The following is a 17,828-nucleotide window of genomic DNA, read 5'->3' on the forward strand; positions in this document are numbered from 1 at the left end:
TGTGCATGCCTATGGGCCTAGCCAGTGGCCATGGACAACAGGGGGGTGGGGGGATATGTGGGGAGGGGTTTGGGATGGGAATGGGGGGATGAGGACAATTATGAAAAACCTCTCCAGGATCCCACTCTGACATCTGCTGGCTTCGTGGCGTGTGTCCACCCCTGGGACTACCTCTCAGGCCCTCCTGCCCTGCCTGAGCCTCTGGTGAGGGCTGGAAACCCAGTCAGAGGATGATGGCTCCAGGACTCACAGAGCGGGAGCTTTTCCTGGCCCCACAGCCTTGTTCTGGAGGATCTGTCTTAGCCAAGTACACAGCCTGACAGGTATTTCCCCCACAGCATCAGAGGGGAGGAGCCGGAGTGACATCTTTTTAAAATAAAGAGGTGTAATATCTAAAGAGAGTTTTCCATGTCACCCTCTCGGGGAAGGGAGCCCTTAATATTCCCGTCAACGCTGACACGTGTGACTCACAGCCGTCTCGTTCCTCTGACAGCGTCACGATTCACCCGAACCCGCCGGCTGTGGGCTGCACATTCCTCCTCCTCCGACAGCGCAGGCTGTCCCCGGGGGAGCACTCGGCACACACCCCGCCCAGCCAGCCGCCTGTGACTGCGGCCAGCCTTCTGCGCCTGGACGCAGACAACCTTAGGGCCGCCTGGAGCTCCTGATGTGATCAGAGGGCTCTGCAGAAGGGCCACCCCCCTCCCCACCCTCACCACGCAAACCAGGTCTCCTTGGCTGAGAAAGCAAACTGCATTTTGGTTTCTTTTTTTCTTTTCTTTTTCTTTTTTTAATATATATTTTATTGATTTCCCACAGAGAGGAAGAGAGAGGGATAGAGAGTTAGAAACATCATTGAGAGAGAATCATCGACCAGCTGCCTCTTGCACACCCCCTACTGGGGATGTGCCCGCAACCAAGGTACATGCCCTTGACCAGAATCGAACCTGGGACCTTTCGGTCCACAAACCGATGCTCTATCCACTGAGCCAAACCGGTTTCGGCTGCGTTTTGGTTTCTTTTTCAAATGTTGTTGCATAAGGGGGGGGGGGGGGATTATTTTTTTTTAAAAAACTTCACTGAAGTATAAATCCAAATGGCATGGGTCCCTGTGGGATGGGAGGGATGGCAGCAGGACTGAGCGGATTTGACAGTGCCTTGCTGTTCTCCAGTCTGCGTGAGCTTGGCCAACCCCATTGCCTTCTGGGACCACCATAAACGGAAAGCATAGCAGGTTCTCAGAGAACATCCTTTCACTTTCATGTCATTTTGATATGTTAATGCTATACCATAGGAATGTACTAGCCCACAATAAAAGATGGTTTCTTTGTTTTGACTTTCCAAAGTCATTTTTATTTTTGTTTCACTTACAGTACATCCCAGTGATGAGCCACGCATGACTTACTAACCGATCATCCTGATAAATCTCACACGCATCTGGCACCACAGCAGGTACATCGTTATTAGAATATTATTGACTCTGTTCTCTAGGCTGTATGTTACACTGTGATGACTATTCTGTAACAACCAGTTTGTACTTTTTAATTTCTTCACCTTTTCCTCCCAGCCCTCCAACACTCCTCCCATCTGGCAACTTTCAAAATGTTCTCTGTGGCTATGAGTCTGTTTCTCTTCTGCTTGTTCATTTACTTTGTGTTTGTGTTTTGTTTTTAGGTTCAAGTGTTGATAGGTATGTATATATTGCCATTTTGTTGTGCAAACTTTTGATCTTTATATTTTTCTTCTTCTTAAAAAAGATCTTTAACATTTTATGTAATACTCATTTTGTGGTGAACTCCTTTATCTTTTTCTTACATGGGAAGCTCTTCTTCTGACCTTCAGTTCCAAATGATAGCTTTGCTGGTTAGAGTGACCTTGGTTGTAGGTCCTTACTTTTCATCATGGAGTGTTCCTTGCCAATCCCTTCTGGCCTAGAAAGAAATCTGCTGACAATCTTAGAGGAACTCTCTTTTAGGTAACTAACTGCTTTTCTCTTGCTGCTTTCAAGATTCTCTCTTTGTTTTTAACCTATTGCATTTTAATGATGATGTGTCTTGGTGTGGGCCTCTTTGGGTTCATCTTATTTGGACTCTCTGAGCTTCCTGGACTTGTGTCTACTTCCTTCTCCAGGTTAGGAAGTTTTCCGTTGTTACTTTTTCACATAGGTTTTCAATTCCTTGCATTCTCTCTTCTTTTGTCACATCCATGATGAGGTTGCTAATATGCTTGAAACTATCCCAAAGGCTCTTTACACTATCCTTATTTGGGGGGATTCCTTCTCTCTCTCTCTCTCTCTCTCTCTCTCTCTCCTGATTGGGTATTTTTTGCTTCCTTATATTCCAAATCACTGATTTGATTATTGATTTCATTTACTCTACTGTTGATTCCCTGTAGATTATCCTTTACTTCAGTTAGTTTATCCTTCATTCCTGACTGCCCCCCCCCTTTTTTTTTAATGCTGTTGATATTCTAAGTTCATTGAGCATCCTTCTAACTAGTGTTTTGAACTCTGCATCTAGTGGAGTACTTGTCTCCATTTTGTTTAGTTTTTTTTTTTGAAGTTTTGTTCTGTTTTTTCATTTGGGACATGTCTCTTTGTCTCCTCATTCTGGCAGCTCCCTGTGTTTGTTTCTATATATTAGGTAGAGCTGCTACATCTCCCAGGCGTGGTAGAGTGGCCTAATATAGGAGGGGTCCTGTAGGATCCAGTGGCTCAACCTCCCTAATCACCCAAGCTAGGCACTTAGGGTGTACCACCCACCCCCAATATGGGCTGTGTACACCCTCCTCTTGTAATGGAGCAGCCTAGATTTCTGTTAGCATGAAAGTGATAGGGATTTACTCTCAGGTGGATCAGCTGCAAGGACAGGCTTCAACCACTGACCACCCTCCCTCCCTCAATCAGCTGTCAGGGGCCTGTTCCACCGAGCAGGACTTGCTTCAGCAGGGCTCTAGTGCCCTCTGAGTCTGCTCCTTGAGGGTGTCACTTGTGGAGGTGGTTGGTTGGTGATGCTTTGATGTGGTCTGAAGCTGTCCTCCCGGTATGCTAGCTCTGGGGCTTCCCAGGAGGAGCAGGCCAAGGTCAGCCACCACCTGTGTTCGATCTGTAGATGGCTGCTACTTGTGCTGGGCGTAGAGGTGCTCAGGTGAGGCCATGCTGTGATCCAAGGCCAGCTGCTGCTAGTACCGGGCCTGGGGCCACTTAGGGGGAGGTACAGATCATGCTGAGGCCAGATGTTGCTTGTTTGAGAGATTTTAGGCAAGTCTGAAGCATGAGCCAAGACAGGGCATTCCTATGGAAAAGCCACAGGAAACAACTTGGGTGGGCCTGACCGTGGGATGGGCCTCTGGGCAAACAGTGTGAGCCAGCATGTGGAGTCTCAGGTGTGGTGCCATTGGCTCTGTGAGGAGAGAGCTAATCAAAGGAACAACGACCTCTGCCAGCACTTCTGTCTTGGAGAAAGCTGCTCCCTCCCCCACCTCTCGCCCTGATGCCGGACAATCCATTCCTCCCTGTATGTCTCTGGTGCCTTTTAAGCTACTGCCACAGCACTGAAGCTCAGAGGGAGAGAGTCCAAGTAGGTCTGTGCATGGGCCCTTTAAGAGGCTGCCTGGGACTCCAGCAGCCTCTGTCTTCCTCAGCCTCAATCCCTGCTGCTTTTTACAGCCAGAAGTTAAGGAAATTTCTCTTCCTGGCACTAGAACTCTGGGCCGAGGTGGGGAGAAGGCGGGGGGGGGGGGGGGGGGGGGAGATAGGGAGGGGCTGCTATGGCCGAGATATCCCTCCCAATTTTTACTGCCAAATGTGGGTGTGGGTGTGGGACCAGCCCATTTTGCATCTCTGTGGTAGGCACCAGAGATAAGATAGACAAGAACAGAGCAAGGATGATTGGCCAGCTGGGTGCCTAGCAAAGGACACTTGTAGGGTGAGACCTCACCCCCAGGGGGCCTTTCCTCCCCTAGCATAACGCCGGTCCTGCAGTTTGGACCCCCTGACCTTTCCTCCCTGGAGACAACATCTAGGTCTCAGTTGTATTTCAGCTCCAGGCCCTGAAGAGCAAGAAAACCAGACGGCTGACCTCAGGACCAGCCGCAGCTGCATAGAATAACGCCCCCCTGCCCTGGCGCAGAGCCATCAACCATGGGGACCACAACCCTGAAAAGGCGCACCTGGAAAACTGCCGAATATTGAGCTCTTCCCCTGAAACCTCCACTCTTCAAAGCCTTGGGATGGAGGACCCCCTGCCCTCTCCCTCCTGGCAGCATGTTTGGTTAAAACGTCAAACAGCAGCCGAAACCGGTTTGGCTCAGTGGACAGAGCGTCGGTCCCTGGTTCGATTCCGGTCAAGGGCATGTGCATTGGTTGCGGGCACATCCCCAGTGGGGGGTGGGGTGGGGTAGGGGTATGTGTGTATACAGGAGGCAGCTGGTCAATGTTTCTCTCTCATCGATGTTTCTAGCTTTCCATCCCTCTCCCTTCCTCTCTGTAAAAAAGCAACAAAATATATTTTTAAAAAGTAAAAATAAAAATAAAATGTCAAACAGCAGTTTGCCTATAAGATGGCTGCTTCCAATAGACCCCTCTCCTCTGGAGGCACCTGGGGTCAAGGGTTGCCAGACACTGGTTGGTCCCCTGAGTCAACAACCTCTGTGCCCGTCCCAGGAAACTGCTCAGAGCCAAACCGGGCCTCGCCCCATGCACGCCCTCTTTCCCGAGCCGATTCCCCTATTGTGCGGTCTGAAAGGGGACATCTGTGAGCTGCCGGATCCAATCACGGCAGCTTCTCTCTGGAAACGCTGCCCTTTCTGAACGTTTCCCACCGAAACTGGGTGCCTTCCCTTTCTAATTAACTCCAGCGGCCTCTTGCCCGGTGGTGGCAGCTATAATTATGCCCCACTCCCCTCGGAGGGGGCTGTTCGAAATAGGGGATGTGCAAGGTGACCTTGCTGTCACTCCTCGTTTATCCGGGCTTGGATGCTGGGGAGGAGGAGGACGTGGCTTGATGAGCTGTTTTCTCCCCTCGGCTCAGAGGGGTGGGCTGACATCCGTGTGCGGGTCCCTTCCTTTCAGCCCCTGAGCAGCCGAGGGGGTGAGGGCAGGCCCGGGGCTGTGCTCAGGGATGTGTGACTGCGGGAGGAGGAAGACGGCTGGTGCTGTCATTATTTAAAATCGCTTCCGCCCACGGGGCTGAGTCACCGAGCGTCACAGCCAGGGGTTGGCATCGTCTGGGCGGAGCCCTCCGCTCTCGGTCGTGCCCTTGGCTGCGGGGTCTCGGCCCAGCGGCTTCTCTCTCAGGTGCCCGGAGAGTCCCTCTTCCCGACACAGCGATGCCCACGCTGGGGCAGCACCGGGAGCTGCCAACCTGAGCTCTCCAGGGGCCGTGCGACGCCCACTTCACACAAGAAAAGGACGATTCTAAGAGGCTGAGGGCCTCGTCGACCCAAGGCCACCGGAGAGCATTCTGGACCGGAACCCAGGTCTCCTGCCTCCTGGCCTAATTCTGGACCAGCAAAGGACCTTTGGGTGTAACAACAGACCCTCCCAGCCCAGCTGGACTGGCTTGAACATCAGCCTGTGCACTGAACCAAAAGGTTTCCAGTTCGATTCCCTTCAGGCTGTGCACAGAAGGCAGCTGATCAATCTCTCTCTCTCTCTCTCTCTCTCTCTCTCTCTCTCTCTCTCTCCCCCTCTCCCTCTCTCTCTTTCTCTCTCTCTTCCCCTCTCTAGCATGAACTCCAGCGAGGATTTCAACAATCAATTAATTAATTAATTAATTAATAATAGAAACTCAGAGCCCTGTTTTCAAATGCACCTGCAGCAGGCCAATGAACAGAGATGAAAATCCACTTTGGCTGACAGGTTTCGAACACCTGGCATTTGATTTCAGATTTCAGGACGAATAAGGCCATCTCCTTTTCCCCCTTAAACCTCAGGTTGTGATAAATAGTCTCTTCCTGGTCCTCAAAATGCAAAACAAGAATATGAAAGGCTTGGCTGGTTTTCAGTGCACTCATGGCTGTTGAAAAGGAAAATGACCCCTCCCACCAACCCCCACCCCCACCCTAAGCAGCGAGTCCCAGCGGTTCTGGGAGCACAGCCTTGGCCCAGGCAGGTGTGGGGAGGAGCCGTGTGAGCTGGGGCAGGGGACCAGGACTCTGGCTTGCATGACCTGTGATTACGGCCATCACAAAATTGTCATAAAGACTGAATGAGACAGCGAATGGAAAGCTCTTAGCACAGAGTCTGTCACTTATAAAACCCTCTATAAATGTTGGAGACATTATAAATAGTCAATAATTGTCCCCTGCAAAAAGATACACACACTGTATCTCTGTAATGGCTCTGTCCTCACTTTTTTAAATTTAAATTTTTGATGAACCAGGTCATTTACTTATTTTACAGTCAGTATTATTTTGTATTAGTTTCAGGTGTATGATATAGTTATTAAACAATTAGATATTTTATATAAAGTGACACCCCCCCCCTATATTTCCAGGGGGGGTGTCACTTTATAAAATATCTAATTTTACCTACCTGGCACTATACACAATTATTACAATATTATTGACCATATTTCCTGTGCTGTATTTTACATCCCCATGACTATTTTGTAACTAGCAACCTGTATTTCTTAATCCCTTCACCTTTCACCCAGTCCCCCAACTCCCTCCTCTCTGGCAGCCATTGGTCTGTTCTCTGAATCTACCGTGTTTCCCCTAAAATAAGACATCCTCCGAAAATAAGACCTAGTGCATGGAAAGATAAGACATCCCTGAAAATAAGACCTAGCACAACTTTGGGAGAAAAAATTAATATAAGACACTGTCTTATTTTTGGGGAAACAGGCTATTTTGTTTGTTCACTATTTTTTTTAGATTCCACATATAAGTGAAATCATATGGTATCTGTCTTCTGTCTGACTTATTTCACTCAGCACAATACACTCTAGTCCAACCTCTGGTCTCACTTTATTTATTTTCCATTGAGCCAGCATCCAGGAATCCCCTAGTGCAATGGTCGGCAAACTCATTAGTCAACAGAGCCAAATATCAACAATAAAGCAATTGAAATTTCTTTTGAGGGACAAATTTTTTAAACTTAAACTACTTAGGTAGGTACATTGTTGTTAACTTAATTAGGGTACTCCTAAGCTGGCCTTTGCTAAAATCTCAAGTGGCCAAAGAGCCACATGTGGCTCTCGAGCCACAGTTTGCTGACCTCTGCTGTAGGCCTGTCTGTGGCGGACGGGGGCCTGGTTAGCAGACAGCCTCAGGAACAGGCAGCGGGGCGCAGGCAGCACTCCCTCCTCCCCTTCCTGCCTGTTGGACCCTCTCAGAATTGCCCTGCCTCACGGCCAGCACTCCGTGTCCTGCCGGCATCTCCTTATCGCAGCTTGGCACTGAATTATTAAGGAGTTTAAAAATGGCCGGGACCGGTTTGGCTCCGTGGGTAGAGCGTCGACCTGCGGACTGAAGGGTCCCAGGTTCGATTCCGGTCGAGGGCATGTACCTTGGTTGCGGGCACATCCCCAGTGGGGGGTGTGCAGGAGGCAGCTGGTCGATGTTTCTCTCTCATCGACGTTTCTAACTCTCTGTGCCTCTCAGTTCCTCTCTGTGTAAAATCAATAAAATATATTAAAAAAAAAAAATGCAGGACCTGCCACTGGCACGAGGTGTGCCTCTCACGAGTCTCTTCCACTGAGCTGTAGGAGCCGCTGATCCTCATATAAACTACAGAGAAACAGTGACCAGCTCCGCAGAGAGGACAGGATCACTCAACAACGTCTCGTGAGGGCCTGCAAGGTGGAGCTACAGGGCCTGAGCACACAAACCCCGAGATCCCCCCTTCGGCGCTGTTTTAGGAGGACGGGCCTCACCAACGAGACTGAACCCCGCGAAGGCCAGAAAGGGGGAGGGGAGGGCACCCATAGCTCCCAAGGCGGGCGCGCCTCGGGCTCCAGGCGATGCTGACTCCAGGGGCTCAGTCTGCAGGCTTCCACGCTCCCCTTTCCTTGTTGTTAATCCTCACCGAAGATACGGTCCCCATGGGCGTTTAGAGGGAAGTGGGAGGGAGGAAGGAAAGGAGGGGGAGAGAGAAAGATCCATTGGTTGCCTCCAGCAGTTTTAGGAACAAATGGATGGGTTTGGCGACCAGTTACAAGTGAGGAGGGTTGAGTGGGAGGGAGAGGCCTCTGCTTGATTGAGGAGGTGCGCCCCGGGGGGGGGGGGGGGGTGGCGGGGCAGGGGACAGGATGGGGGAACCCAGTGCAGTACCGCACCCCCGGGGGCATTTAGAAATGGGGGGTGTTTGGGTTGATCCAGTGAGCGGACAGGACCAAACACCCTTCAAGCCACAGGGATAGTCAACTCCGTGGAGAACTGTCAGATCCCAAAAGCCAAAAGGGCCCCTTCTGAGACATGCTGGCACCGATCTCCAAGGACACCCACCTGCCGGACTGGGGAGATGAGGGACCAAACCTCAGGAAAGAGATGACCCCAGAGCCCAGGTGACATGCAGGACGGCAGGAAGAGCGCTCCCAGGCCAGGCCGTTCTGAAACCCCAGCGAGGTCCATGTCCAGGCGTGGTCTCCGGGGCAGCAGCACCTGGGCCCATCAGCATCACCTGGGATCCGTTAGCCGCAAAGCCGAGGGCCCGACCACCTAAGCCAGTGTTTCCCAAACTTCTCTCCTGATGGGAATCACCCGGTGGAGTTGTTAAACGACAGGTTCCTGAATCCCAACCAAGAAGTGCTAAACTAGAATGTTTGGGAACATAGAGGTAAAAGTGTATACTTAACTAGTGCTCTATGACAGTGCTCTAAGACAGAGCACTAAGTTAAGTATACAATTTTACCTCTATGTTCCCAAACATTCTAGTTTAGCACTTCTTGGTTGGGATTCAGGAACCTGTCGTTTAACAACTCCACCGGGTGATTCCCATCAGGAGAGAAGTTTGGGAAACACTGACCTGTGGTGTAACAGACCCTCCAGGACGGGTGACTCTGATGAGCAGTCACACGTGAGAGCCACTGGAAAGCAGGGCACAAAAGAAGAAATGAGAGTTTCTATAAAAAAAATAAAAAAAATAAATAAAAAAAAGGAGTGACAAATGCTATGGAGTCAAGCAGAGCAGCCCCTACATTTGATTGCACAGGATGCTTTCAAGGACTTTACCAAGACTCGCTTCAGCAGGTGGGCCCACAGGGGCGTTCAGCAGGCTGAGGGCTGACGTGGAGGTAAACAGAATAAAAGACTGGGAAGGGAAAACAACAGGAGCAATCGGTAGTAGGACTCAGGGCCCAGGAGAGTTCCCAGGATGGAAGAACAGACTTATGCTTATATAATATAGATAGAAAAAGTAAACTGGAAAGAGGAGAAAATTCTAGGAGTAAGAGCCCGGAGACCCATGCTCCAGGAGGCGGGCGCCGGGCGGTAAGGCTGCAGCGGAGTGCTGCCGCGGAAGGGGCAGGGACATGCTGAATGGAGCACGTCAGACCTTCCCGGAAACGGGAGGCAGAGGCACAGCAGTCTGGAGGAGCTGGAAAACAGGGCGTTCAGAACTTGGCACGAGCACCCAGGGGGCTCCCAGGAGTCACAGCCCAATTGCTTCCACTTAAATCCCAGTTTGACCATTCCATCGCTGTGTGGCCTTCTGCAGAGTCATTAACCTCTCGGAATCTCCGTCTCTCCCACCTTCCTGGGAAAGAGGAGGCCCCGATCCTAGGCGCAGAGCAAAGGGGCAGGAGTTGGGACAGGACCTTGAGAAACGGGGACATTTGGAGAGATTCCTGTGGGGAATGGGAGACGGTTGACCAGAGACCAGTAAAAAGAGCACATACAAAACACGGTGAAAGGGCACGCAACCAGAATGCAAGACCAGGGCAACGAAAAACAAACACACAAACAAAAAAAAACCCCACGATGTCACAGCTCTGAACTCAAACTTCAGTTTTTTCTCTTTTGGTTCAGCATCTGCGTATATCAAACAACAGATAAGCAAGAACCCCCGCACCCAGGTCGGTGTGGTGACTGAGAAAGCAAGAGCTGCTGAAGCCGGTCTGGCTCAGTGGATAGAGCGTCGGTCTGCGGACTGAAGGGTCCCGGGTTTGATTCCGGTCAAGGGCATATACATTGGTTGCGGGCACATCCCCGGTGGGGGGTGTGCAGGAGGCAGCTGGTCGATGTTTCTCTCTCATCGACGTTTCTAGCTCTCTATCCCTCCCCCTTCCTCTCTGTAAAAAATCAATAAAATATATTTAGAAAGAAAGAAAGAAAGAAAGAAAGAAAGAAAGAAAGAAAGAAAGAAAGAAAGAAAGAAAGAAAAAGAAAGCATCACTCTGGGTGCTTCTGGGAGGGTGTTTGGGGAGGAGAGGAACATGGGTATTGGTGGACTCCGGTGAGCAGATGGCCCTCCCTGGTGTGGGTGGGCCTCGTCCCATCAACTGAAGGCCGGATTCGAACACAAAGCTGGCTTCCCCCCAGGAAGGGAGAATTCTCTTGCCCGATGGCCTTGGATCTGGGCCGTCAGCTCTTCCTGGTTCTCCAGCAGCTTCTGGACGTTAGTTAGACTCAGCGTGGGCTATCGGCTCCGGTGTGCCGGGCTTTCCCGCCCCCGTGACCCTAGGAGCCAATTGATTATAAAAGCCCCACCTATAGCTCTCCCACCCGCTTTCTTCTGGAGGACTCCGCCGGAGGCGCTGCCTGATGGCAGGGCTGAGCAGGCTCCGTCTCCACGTCAGGAAACATTTGAAATGGCTGCTTAGCAGCACCAGGTTTCAGGCATGAGAGCTCTCTTTTCAACTGCAGTCCTTCCGGGACAAAAGGCAGGTTTGTTGGAAAGGGGTTCTGAAATAAAGGGGGAGGGGGGAGAGGAGAGGAAGGAAAAATAAACAGAAGGAATTACCCAGATGAAGACTACCAGAATGTTAAAAAAAAAAAAAAAATTTAATCTTATAAAATTAAGAAGCAAAGAATAAGAGGGGAAACTAGACAACCAAAAAAAAAGCAATAAAAGTAAGTCAATAAGCAATGGCATTGAAGGAAGAGAAAAAGGAGAGTCTAGTAAGTGTCTCTGAGGCCTTACACGTTTCAGGTGGGGTTCAGGGGTGTGGGGGGGCCGGTTACGCCAGGCAGCACTGGGCCCCTCGGAGCCCCAGAGCGGACTCCAGGCCCGAGGAATCGCGCTGGGCCTGGCTGTGCAGATAAGAGCCTTCCGGGCCAAGTATTTTAGGAAAGAAATCCTGACACACGGGCTCGCAGCCAATTAAAATCTGGAAAGCTGTGGCGGTGGAAAATTTGACATTTCCTTTCAACATCAGCACCTGCTTCCACAGCCCTGTTCCAGAACGGAACACGAGCCCTCCTCCGTTCACACATCCCAGCGCCGTTTCCTCCGGGAGAACGGGCGGGTCCGTCATCGCCGAGACAAACGACCGCCCAAGTGACGTTAGAGGCAGAGGCCACGGAGAGGTGGAGTGGCAACAATTTAATGATAGATTTACATTGCTTTTTTTTTTTTAAATATATTTTTTTATTTTTTTTTTTTTTTTTTTTTTTTTTTTTTTTTTTTTTTTTTACAGAGAGGGATAGAGTGAGAAACATCGATGACAGAGAAACATGGATCAGCTGCCTCCTGCACACCTCCCACTGGGGATGTGCCCGCAACCAAGGTGCATGCCCTTGACCGGAATTGAACCCGGGACCTTTCAGTCCGCAGGCCAACGCTCTATCCTAGGGGTGTCGAACTCAATCAGAGAAGGGGCCAAAATCTAAAATCCAGCCTAAATCGCGGGCCGAATGGTTTACTGAACAGTCATAAACTGTCATTGTGATGGAAACGCAGCGGAGTGCAGTGATGACAGCGCGGTGCGGGCCACATTGCAAGGCCTGGCGGGACGGATTTGGCCCGCGGGCCTTGTGTTTGACACATGTGCTCTATCCACTGAGCCACACCGATCAGGGCTGCGTTTCTTCTATTACTAAGTGGAGGGTGTGGCCACGTATCTCTTAGGAAAAGGCCGTAACAGTGTGAAGCTGTTCATTATAAAAATAAGCAGCCAAGGCCGCGCTGTTGTGGCTCAGGGTTGAGCACTGACTATGAACGAGGTGGTCCTGGTCCGATTCCCAGACAGGGCATGTGCCTGGGCTGCAAGCTTGAACCCCAGCAGGGGCCGTGCTGAAGGCAGCCAGTCAATGGTTCTCTTTCATCATTAATGTTTCTCTCTCTCTCCCTTCCCCTCTGAAATCAGTAAAAATATATTTTTGAAAGAAAGGAAGAAAGGAAGGGGAAAGATTAAAACCTGGCAGATGGGGCAGCTCCCAGGGGCAGGAGAGAAAAGCAGACCAGCCCTGGGCGCATTCACAACCAACACCCCGTCATCGGTTCCCCCATCAGAGAGACTCAGATATTAAACAGTATCCAGCTTTTAGAAAAGACGCAGAGAGGCAAATCAAAATTTCAAAAAGTGAAGGGAAAACTCCCATTTGGACAGAGGGACCCTCTTCTGGGAGAAGAGCAGGGGCGAGGAGGGCCTGCGGACGTGGTCGGGGCCTTGGCGTGTCTGCCAGGGGTGCCAGGGCTGTCGGGGGCAGCTAGTTAGTTATTAACCGAAGAGAAGGCGCCTGGGCCTGATGGACTAGGAAGTTACAGCTTCCGCACGCCGGGAGACAGGGCAGCTGCATAGCCGCCGAGGGGATTAGCCTTCCTCGGTGCCCCGCTGAGGAGGGGGATTCCTGGGGTGGGGGTTGGGGGTGGGGAGAAATAGTACCGGAGAAATTCCTCTGCTGAGGCGTGTGCAGGGGCTAAGACGGTGCAGGGGATGGGCCCAGCACACGCCCTCCATGGGCCAGGAGAGAGAACGGGTATTTTGAAAGAAAGTTTACTCCTTCCCAATACCAAGGACATAGAACTGAAGCTTAGCAAAGGCTTGGGGTTGGTCCATTCTTTGGCTCATCCGAACCAGCCGGCCTTGGGGGCAGACGTGCAGACCGGGAAGTGAGACAGGGGCCAGTGCAGCCGGGAACAGAGACGAAGCTAGACTAGGGGTAACGGCACAGCAGCCCCGGGCCCTGGCCCTCCTCCTGGGGTTGGTGAGGACAAGGGTGGGCCGTCAGCTCCAGCGACTGCTCTCCTTCCCACGACGACGTGAGAGGAGGCCATGGGGCACCTGGGGACAGCCTTTGTTTTCGCTCCCGTAACTTCTGCCACGATCCCGCCCCTCCTCCGAGGTGTGCGTCCTTGAAATGCGTTTCCCTCGATACCGTGAAGGAATCCCGTTTCCACCAGCAACAGGGTGAAGGGGAGGTGAGCGGGGAGGGGGACCAGGAGGCCCGTGGGAGGCTGCCAGTAGATTGGGGGGGAGGAGGGGGAGGGGGGAGGAGGGAAGAAGGGCCCCTGGTGCTTGAGGGCCTGAATGCAAAGGGTGAGAGGCACTCAAGGAGCCAAGAGCAGCCAATGGGGAGAAGCTGGAGCACTGGCTACACTCCCCCACCCCCCTTGGCCAGTTGTCCCTCAGTGCCCAGCGGTGCCACTGACCCGGAGGGGGAGGTAAGATCCCTGCCCACATGTCACTGAGACGAGGTGCTACCCGTCTGTCTACCACCTGCCTCTTTCCCATGGGCCCTGGGACGTCACTAACTTCTTGCTAGAGACCTGAGCTGCTCACTATTTTATGAGCCTCTTAATTCCTAACAGTCCACAGACAACAAGGTTCCAGATCCTGTGCTGAGGTGAGCGGCTCCTTGCTGCCTCCCTAGAGCCCGGCCCAGCCGATGCCCGCACAGGATCCGCGCTGTGAGCCCTGACTGACAGCAGAGACCACGCTCCCGTCAGAAGCACAGCTGTGTTTCCAGTCCTGCAGAGTCAATATTTCCCAGCAGGAACAGCTTGGGGTCTGTCGGTATCACACCCGGTTTACAAACCTCCTGTACACGAAGGCACGGAGTACGTGCCGCTGTCTTCTGCGATCAGATAAAGAAGCTGTCTGCAGCCGTCAGAGGCACATCAACAGTGATCCAGAAAGCAACCCTCTCCTGGCCTAGAGTCTCCAACTCGGGGGAAATTAAACCTGGAGAGTGAGGTGGACAGGAGCCGGGCTGGGTCTTCCGGTTAGAGTAGGGGTGTCGAACTCAATCAGAGAAGGGGCCAAAATCTAAAATCCAGCCTAAATCGCGGGCCGAATGATTTACTGAACAGTCATAAACTGTCATTGTGATGGAAACGCAGCGGAGTGCAGTGATGACAGCGCGGTGCGGGCCACACTGCAAGGCCTGGCGGGACGGATTTGGCCCGCGGGCCTCGTGTTTGACACATGTGGGTTAGAGGAACAGACAGAGCCACACGACATGGGGCATACTGGAAACTCAAGTCATGGGGCTCCTGACTGCTGTGTGACCCACGACCCGGCCCTGCCCAAGGCAGGAGCCACTAGCCCAGTGGTCCTTAACCTTCCTAACGCCTGGACCCTTTAACACAGTTCCTCATGCTGTGGTGACCCCCAACCATAAAATTATTGTCGTTGCTACTTCATAACTGTAATTTTGCTATTGTCATGAATCATAATGTAAATATCTGTGTTTTTCCGATGGCCTTAGGCAACCCCTGTGAAAGGGTCGTTCGGCCCCCAAAAGGGTCGCAATCCACAGGTTGAGAACCTCCAGCAGGGCTGCTTAAGACCATCGGAAAACACAGATATTTATTGTACATTACGATTCATGACAATAGCAAAAGTACAGTTTAATGAAGTAGCAACGGAAATAATGTTATGGCTGGGGGTCACCACCACATGAGGAGCTGTATTAAAGGGTCGCGGCATTAGGAAGGTTGAGGACCACTGCACTAGCCACTGTGCACATCCCAGGAACCTCGGACAAGGCCTGGTTCCTAGTCTGTGCTCAGAACTATTTGCTGAATACGTGCTTACTGAAGATGTATGCACACACACACAGATAGGCATGTGGACATACATCTTTACTTTTTTCATTTTGCCTTTGGCAAGTGGAAATTCTGTCACTGGTTGGCATAAGTCATCTGAAAGGTGTTGGGGTTACACACACACACACACACACACACACACACGCTGGATTAAGTCACAGAATGCATCGCCTACCATTTCCTGAGAACTTTGTGTCAATAAACACTTCTCACAAATATTCCAAACCAGAACGGGTTTCTCTACATCGACTGTATTTCACAACCACACCATGAGGAGGGAGGGAGGGGGGGAAAAAAACAAACTACCTGTTTGCTTTTCAGTGGCACCACAGTGCCCTCTTGCGGTAAAATCAGTACTTGTGCACGAGTCCATTTTTATTTTAAAACATGTTACTTTATGCTTCCAGTAACATTAAAACCTGTACTGAGGCATAATTACTTGGAAAATCTACCCACATATGTACCTGGTTAAACAAGAAACATGGCCAGGTGTATTGGTGCAAAAGATAAATGGATGACCTGTCACAGAACTCTCCAGTTAAGTCCCACATACCAGGAAATGGTGAAATACACGAAAGCTGCTCTTTGGATTTAATATTCTGATCATTTCTGTTCATCCTCTGGTTAAACAAACGCTACTTTCAAGTTCAGGTAGAGCTGTATATACAATTTACAACACTTTTTCTTTTTTTCTTTTTTTTTAATCTAAAACTGGCGATACTCTTTGCTGCATTCAACTCCTTTTTTCACTTTTAGTATCTTCTTTTAGTTTCCTCATGCACACCATTCTTTTGGAAGTCTGTGTTTCGGTTGTTGTTTTAAACTTTACAAGCAGCCGAAGCCGGTTTGGCTCAGTGGTAGAGCGTCGGTCTGCGGACCGAAAGGTCCCGGGTTCGATTCCGGTCAAGGGCATGTACATTGGTTGCGGGCACATCCCCGGTGGGGGTGTGTGCAGGAGGCAGCTGGTCGATGTTTCTCTCTCATCGACGTTTCTGGCTCTCTGTCTCTCTCCCTTCCTCTCTGTAAAGAATCAATAAAATATATGTTAAATAAATAAACGAACTTTACAAGCAGTGATAAATCACACCCAGAGTGGGTTTTGAATTAAAAGATAAAAACAAAAATGTGACCTTGGTCGTATCAGACAGTGTTTGCAAACTTCAGTTAGATATACTGAGGTCCTGAGAGGGGAGAGGTCACCTGCACTGAGGCAGCACTTTCTGGTCCTATCGATGAAGGATACATTATGCTTCGTCGGGAGGCAGAGCAGGAAAAACTGATTGCCCATAATGCTCCTAATGAGTACGATCTGTGTGAAGTAGAGAAGAATCACAATTTGGAAGGAATTGCAAGTGGCTCCCAAGCCCTAACTCAAGGGCTTTATTTGGGGTCCACAGGAAGCAGCTTTAAAAGGCAGTCTGACTGTAATTGGCCGACCGCTCGTTTCCGGGGTGTAGGTTAAAAATGTAGAGTGCGGCCCAGCTGGCATGGTTCAATGATTGAACTTCGACCTATGAACCCACAGGTCACGGTTCGATTTCCAGTCGGGGCACATGCCCAGGTTGCGGGTTAGATCCCGGTCGGGGGCATTGCAGGAGGCAGCCGGTCAAGGATTCTCTCTCATCATTGACATTCGTCTCTCTTTCCTCTCCTCTTTTTAATGCCTGAGCTTGCCAGCTGTAAGCCGGGCCTCTGGCTGAGTGGCACTCCCCCTGGTGGTCAGTGCGCACCATAGCGACCAGTTGTTCTGGCGGTTCCACTGTGTCACTTAGGCTTTTGCTATGTAGACATTGCTTTAAAGGTTTACTTGATCTATGCTCATTCAAAAAGCTATATGGATTATGTCCCACCAGACCAGTCTGCTTCAGAGCGACTCCAGGAAGTACCATGAGAGGCAGGGAAGGTTTCTGGTTAAGAGGCTACTGAAATTAGTATGCAACACCTAGACATCCTGTCCATCGATGACAAAATGACCGGGGCCAGGGATTGAACCTGTAACTGAGGTACGTGCCCTTGACCTAGAATCAAACCCACAACTCTTAGGTCCACAGGCCAATGCTCAAAAGACCTGGCCCAGTGTCTTTTCTTTTTTTAAAAATAGGTTTTTTGTTTTTTTAGAGAAAGGATGTTTCTATCAGAGTCCTAGATAGAAACATGGGTGAGAGGGACATCATCGATCGGCTGCCTCCTGCATGCCACTTACTGGGGATCAAGCCCACAACCCAGGCATGTGCCCTGACCAGGGATCGAAGCATGACCTCCTGGTTCATAGGTTGATGCTTGACCACTGAGCCACACTGGCTGGGCTCCACATCTTTTCCACATCACTAACTTGAACTCTGGTTATGGAAAGCGATTGGCTCACTTACACAATAAGTACCTTGTGGAAGGCAGGAGACATGGTGCCAAGCAAAGATCTCAGCCATCAGAATTCCCAGGTTCAAGTTCTGATTCCAACTCAAATCTTGTGAGTTTTAACAAAGAAATCCCTTCACTTCTTTGACCCTCGGCCCCTGCAGTGCAGAATGGGGACGGGCGGTCCTCGCACCACGAACAGGGCAGGGATGAGGGGGCGAGTGTGCGCACCAGTGAAGGGTCTCGGCTCTCCCCTAGAGAACTGGTAGATTCGTCACACAGAGCAAGGCCAGTGATGGGAGAGCCCCTCCCCAGGAAACGCCAATAATCACCACGACTGAGCTCGAGACACTCAAACCGCTTTAATGTTATGTTACAGACACAAGCTCTGTTATTCATCTCGGCGCCCCCGCCATCACTTCTTCCCGGTCTTCAGACTCCACAGTGTCCCGGGCCCAGAAATTCCAGCTCACACACCAGGGAACAAGGAGCGGCCAGCACTCCTCCGGGACTGAAGTACACGTCTCAAGCACTTACCGGG

The sequence above is a fragment of the Pipistrellus kuhlii genome, unplaced genomic scaffold, assembly GCF_014108245.1.
Source record: "Pipistrellus kuhlii isolate mPipKuh1 unplaced genomic scaffold, mPipKuh1.p scaffold_m20_p_14, whole genome shotgun sequence".
Lineage (NCBI taxonomy): Eukaryota > Metazoa > Chordata > Mammalia > Chiroptera > Vespertilionidae > Pipistrellus > Pipistrellus kuhlii.